A 6,708-nucleotide genomic window follows, 5' to 3' on the forward strand; every position below is an offset into this window, starting at 1 on the left:
TAAAAAGGAGAATTACAGACCAATATCCCTAATGAACATGGATGCAAAATTTCTCAATAATATGCTAGCAAATCAAATTCAATAGTATATTAAAAGAATTATTAACCATGATCAAGAGGGATTCATTCCTGGGCTGGAGAGCTGGTTCAATATTGGCAAATCAATCAATATTATACATTATATTAAAAGAAAGATAAGAACCATATAACCCTGTCAACAGATGTTGAAAAAGCATTTGACAAGATACAGTATACGTTCTTTTTTTTAATATATGAAATTTATTCTCAAATTGGTTTCCATACAACACCCATTGCTCATCTCAAAAGGTGCCCTCCTCAATACCCATCACCCACCCTCCCCTCCCTCCCACCCCCCATCAACCCTCAGTTTGTTCTCAGTTTTCAAGAGTCTCTTATGCTTTGGCTCTCTCCCACTCTAACCTCTTTTTTTTTTTCTTCCTTCCCCTCCCTCATGGGTTTCTGTTAAGTTTCTCAGGATCCACATAAGAGTGAAAATATATGGTATCTGCCTTTCTCTCTATGGCTTATTTCACTTAGAATCACACTCTCCAGTTCCATCCATGTTGCTACAAAGGGCCATATTTCATTCTTTCTCATTGCCATGCAGTACTCCATTGTGTATCTAAACCACAATTTCTTTATCCATTCATCAGTTGATGGACATTTAGGCTTTTTCCACAATTTGGCTATTGTTGAGAGTGCTGTTATAAACATTGGGGTATAAGTGCCCCTATGCATCAGTACTCCTGTATCCCTTGGGTAAATTCCTAGCAGTGCTATTGCTTGCTCATAGGGTAGGTCAATTTTTTAATTTTCTGAGGAACCTCCACACTGTTTTCCAGAGTGGCTGCACCAGTTTGCATTCCCACCAACAGTGCAAGAGGGTTCCCGTTTCTCCACATCCTCTCCAGCATCTATAGTCTCCTGGTTTGTTCATTTTGGCCACTCTGACATGTGTGAGGTGATACCTGAGTGTGGTTTTGATTTGTATTTCCCTGATGAGGAGCGACGTTGAGCATCTTTTCATGTGTCTGTTGGCCATCTGGATGTCTTCTTTAGAGAAGTGTCTATTCATGTTTTCTGCCCATTTCTTCACTGGGTTATTTGTTTTTTGGGTATGGAGTTTGGTGAGCTCTCTATACATTTTGGATACTAGCCCTTTGTCCGATATGTCATTTGCAAATATCTTTTCCCATTCCATTGGTTGCCTTTTAGTTTTGTTGGTTGTTTCCTTTGCTGTGCAGAAGCTTTTTATCTTCATTAGGTCCCAGTAGTTCATTTTTGCTTTTAATTCCCTTGCCTTTGGGGATGTGTTAAGTAAGAGATTGCTACAGTTGAGGTCAGAGAGGTCTTTTCCTGCTCTCTCCTCTAGGGTTTTGATGGTTTCCTGTCTCACATTCAGGTCCTTTATCCATTTTGAGTTTATTTTTGTGAATGGTGTGAGAAAGTGGTCTAGTTTCAATGTTCTGCATGTTGATGTCCAGTCCTCCCAGCACCATTTGTTAAAGAGACTGTCTTTTTTCCATTGGATATTCTTTCCTGCTTTGTCAAAGATGAGTTGGCCATACGTTTGTGGGTCTAGTTTTGGGGTTTCTATTCTATTCCATTGGTGTATATGTCTGCTTTTGTATCAATACCATGCTGTCTTGGTGATTACAGCTTTGTAGTAGAGGCTAAAGTCTCGGATTGTGATGTCTCCTGCTTTGGTCTTCTTCTAAAAAATTACTTTGGCTATTTGGGGCCTTTTGTGGTTCCATATGAATTTTAGGATTGCTTGTTCTAGTTTCGAGAAGAATGCTGGTACAATTTTGATTGGAATTGCATTGAATGTGTAGATAGCTTTGGGTAGTATTGACATTTTGACAATATTTATTCTTCCAATCCATGAGCATGGAATGTTTTTCCATTTCTTTATATCTTCTTCAATTTCCTTCATAAGCTTTCTATAGTTTTCAGCATACAGATCTTTTACATTTTTGGTTAGATTTATCCCTAGGTATTTTATGCTTCTTGGTGCAATTGTGAATGGGATCAGTTTCTTTATTTGTCTTTCTGTTGCTTCATTTTTAGTGTATAAGAATGCAACTGATTTCTGTACATTGATTTTGTATCCTGCAAACTTGCTGAATTCATGTATCAGTTCTAGCAGACTTTTGGTGGAGTCTATCGGATTTTCCATGTATAATATCATGTCATCTACAAAAAGTGAAAGCTTGACTTCATCTTTGCCAATTTGGATGCCTTTGATTTCCTTTTGTTGTCTGATTGCTTATACTAGCACTTCCAACACTATGTGAAATAACAGTGGTGAGAGTGGATATCCCTGTCATGTTCCTGATCTCTGGGAAAAAGCTCTCACTTTTTCCCCATTGAGGATGATATTAGCTGTGGGCTTTTCATAAATGGCTTTTATGATGTTTAAGTATGTTCCTTCTATCCTTTCTGAAGGGTTTTTATTAAGAAAGTGTGCTGAATTTTGTCAAAGGCCTTTTCTGCATCGATTGACAGGATCATATGGTTCTTCTCTTTTCTTTTATTAATGTGATGTATCACGTTGATTGATTGGTGAATGTTGAACCAGCCCTGCAGCCCAGGAATGAATCCCACTTGATCATGGTGAATAATACTTTTTATATGCTGTTGAATTCGATTTGCGAGTTCCTTATTGAGAATTTTTGCATCAATATTCATCAGGGATATTGGGATATTGGCCTATAGTTCTCTTTTTTTGCTGGGTCTCTGTCTGGTTTAGGAATCAAAGTAATACTGGCTTCATAGAATGAGTCTGGAAGTTTTCCTTCCCTTTCTATTTCTTGGAATAGCTTGAGAAGGATAGGTATTATCTCTGCTTTAAACATCTGGTAAAACTCCCCTGGGAAGCCATCTGGTCCTGGACTCTTATGTGTTGGGAGATTTTTGATAACCGATTCAATTTCTTTGCTGGTTATGGGTATGTTCAAGCTTTCTATTTCCTCCTGATTGAGTTTTGGAAGTGTGTGGACGTTTAAGAATTTGTCCATTTCTTCCAGGTTGTCCAGTCTGTTGGCATATAATTTTTCATAGTATTCCCTGATAATTGCTTGTATCTCTGAGGGATTGGTTGTAATAATTCCATTTTCATTCATGATTTTATCTATTTGGGTCATCTCCCTTTTCTTTTGGAGAAGCCTGGCTAGAGGTTTATCAATTTTATTTGTTTTTCCACAAAACCAACTCTTGGTTTCGTTGATCTGCTCTACAGTTTTTTTAGATACTGTATTGTTTATTTCTGCTCTGATCTTTATTATTTTTCTTCTTCTGCTGGGTTTGGGGTGTCTTTGCTGTTCTAAGTCTATGTCCTTTAGGTGTGCTGTTAGATTTTGTATTTGGGATTTTTCTTCTTTCTTGAGATAGGCTGGGATTGCAATGTATTTTCATCTCAGGACTGCATTCGCTGCATCCCAAAGCGTTTGGATTGTTGTATTTTCATTTTCATTTGTTTCCGTATATTTGTTAATTTCTTCTCTAATTGCCTGGTTGACCCATTCATTCTATAGTAGGGTGTTCTTTAACCTCCGTGCTTTTGGAGGTTTTCCCTTTTTCCTGTGGTTGATTTCAAGGTTCATACCATGTAGTCTGGAAGTGTGCATGGTATGATCTCAATTCTTTTCTACTTATGAAAGACTGTTTTCTGACCCAGTATGTGATCTAACTTGGGAGAATGTTCCATGTGCACTCAAGAAGAAAGTATATTCTGTTGCTTTGGGATGCAGAGTTCTAGATATATCTGTGAAGTCCATCTGATCCAATGTATCATTCAGGGCCCTTGTTTCTTTATTGGCCATGTGTCTAGATGATCTATCCATTTCTCTAAGTGGTGTGTTAAAGTCCCCTGCAATTACCACATTCTTATCAATAAGGTTGCTTATGTTTGTGAATAATCGTTTTATATATATGGGGGCTCCCGTATTCGGCACATAGACATTTATAATAGTTAGCTCTTCCTGATGGATAGACCCTGTAGTTATTATATAATGTCCTTCTTCATCTCTTGTTACAGCCTTTAATTTAAAGTCTAGTTTTTCTGATATAAATATGGCTACTCCGCTTTCTTATGGCTTCCAGTAGCATGATAAATAGTTCTCCCTCCCTTCACTCTCAATCTGAAGGTGTCCTCAGGTCTAAAATGAGTCTCTTGTAGACAGCCAATAGATGGGTCATTTTTTTTTTATCCATTCTGATACCGTATGTCTTTTGGTTGGTGAATTTAGTCCATTTACATTCAGTGCTATTATAGAAAGATATGGGTGTAGAGTCATTGTGATGTCCTTAGGTTTCATGCTTGTAGTGATGTCTCTGGTAGTTTGTCTCACAGGATCCCCCTTAGGATCTCTTGCAGGGCTGGCTAGGGGTGACGAATTCCTTCAGTTTTTGTTTCTTTGGGAAGACCTTTATCTCCCCTTGTATTCTAAATGACAGACTTTCTGGAGAAAGGATTCTCTGCTGCATATTTTTTTCTGTTCATCACATTGACGATCTCCTGCCATTCCATTCTGGCCTGCTAATTTTCAGAAGAGAAATCAGTCACGAGTCTTATAGGTATCCCTTTATGTGTTAGGGCACGTTTATCCCTAGCTGCTGTCAGAATTTTCTCTTTATCCTTGTATTTTGCCAGTTTCACTATGGTATGTCATGCAGAAGATCGATTCAAGTTACATCTGAAGGGAGTTCTCTGTGCCTCTTGGATTTCAATGCCTTTTTCCTTCCCCAGTTCAGGGAAGTTCTCAGCTATTATTTCTTCAAGTACCCCTTCAGCACCTTTCCCTCTCTCTTCCTCCTCTGGAATACCAATTATGCGTAGATTATTTCTCTTTAGCGCATCACTTAGTTCTCTAATTTTCCCCTCATACTCCTGGATTTTTTTTATCTCTCTTTTTCTCAGCTTCCTCTTTTTCCATAATTTTATCTTCTAGTTCACCTATTCTCTCCTCTGCCTCTTCAATCCGAGCCATGGTCGTTTCCATTTTATTTTGCAGCTCGTTTATAGCATTTTTTAGCTCCTCCTGACTGTTCCTTAGTCCCTTGATCTCTGTAGCAAGAGATTCATTGCTGTCCTCTATACAGTTTTCAAGCCCAGAGATTAATTTTATGACTATTATTCCAAATTCACTTTTTGTTATATTGTTTAAATCCTTTTTGATCAGTTCGTTAGCTGTTGTTATTTCCTGGAGATTCTTTTGAGGAGAATTCTTCCGTTTGGTCATTTTAGATAGTCCCTGGGGTGATGTAGACCTGCAGGGCACTTCCCCTGTGCTGTCTTGAGTAACTGGAGTTGGTGGGCAGGGCCGCAGTCAGACCTGATGTCTGCCCCCTGCCCATCGCTGGGGCCACAGTCAGACTGGTGTGTACCTTCTCTTCCCCTCTCCTAGGGGCAGGATTCACTGTGGGGTGGCATGGCCCTTCTGGGCTACTTGCACACTGCCAGGCTTGTGGTGCTGGGGATCTTGAGTATTAGCTGGGATGGATAGGCAAGGTGCACGGGAGCGGGAGGGGCAGGCTTAGCTCGCTTCTGCTTCGGTGACCCGATTCTGGAGGGGCTCTGTGGCACCAGGTGGGAGTCAGACCCTCCGGAGGAATGGATCCGCAGAAGCACAGAGTTGTGTGTTTGTGCGGTGTAAGCAAGTTCCCTGGCAGGAACTGGTTCCCTTTGGGATTTTGTCTGGGGGATGTGTGAGGGAGATGGTGCTGGCAATTGCTTTTGTTCCACTCCAAACTGAGCTCTGTTGTCCCAGGGCTCAACTCTCCCCCCATTGTCCTCCAGACTTCCCGCTCTCCGAGCAGAGCTGTTAACTTATAACCTTCCAGATGTTAAGCCCCGCTTGCTGTCCGAACACCCTCCGTCCGGCCCCTCCGTTTTTGCTAGCCAGACTCGGGGTCTCTGCTTGGCCAGTGGGCTGCCCCTACACCCCTTCTCCCTCTCACCAGTCAGTGTAGTGTGCACCGCCTCTCCACCCTTCCTACCCTCTTCCGTGGGCCTCTCGTCTGTGCTTGGCTCCGGAGACTCCGTTCTGCTAGTCTTCTGGTGGTTTTCTGGGTTATTTAGGCAGGAGTAGGTGGAATCTAAGTGATCAGCAGGAAGGCAGCGAGCCCAGAGTCCTTCTACGCCGCCATCTTCCTACAGTATAATTTCTTAATAAAAAACTCTCAAGAAACTCAAGATAGAGGGAACATAACATCATAAAAGCCATATATGAAATGCCCACAGCAAATATAATCCTTAGTGGGGAAAAACTGAGAGCTTTCCCCCTGATATCAGGGATGTCCACTCTCACAACTGTTTTTTTTTTTTATTCTTTTTTTTTAACGTTTATTTATTTTTGAGACAGAGAGAGACAGAACATGAACGGGGGAGGGTGAGAGAGATGGAAACAGAATGTGAAACAGGTTCCAGGCTCTGAGCCATCAGCACAGAGCCTGACGCAGGGCTTGAACTCACGAACCACGAGATCATGACCTGAACTGAAGTCGGACACTTAACCGACTGATCCACCCAGGCACCCCTCACAACTGTTTAATATAGTGTTGGAAGTTGTAGCCTCAGTAATCAGACAACAAAATTAAATAAAAGGCATCCAAATTGGCAAAGAAACCAAACTTTCACTTTTCACAGATGGCATGATACTCTACATGGAAAACCCAAAAGAGTACA

The sequence above is a fragment of the Panthera tigris genome, chromosome X, assembly GCF_018350195.1.
Source record: "Panthera tigris isolate Pti1 chromosome X, P.tigris_Pti1_mat1.1, whole genome shotgun sequence".
NCBI lineage: Eukaryota > Metazoa > Chordata > Mammalia > Carnivora > Felidae > Panthera > Panthera tigris.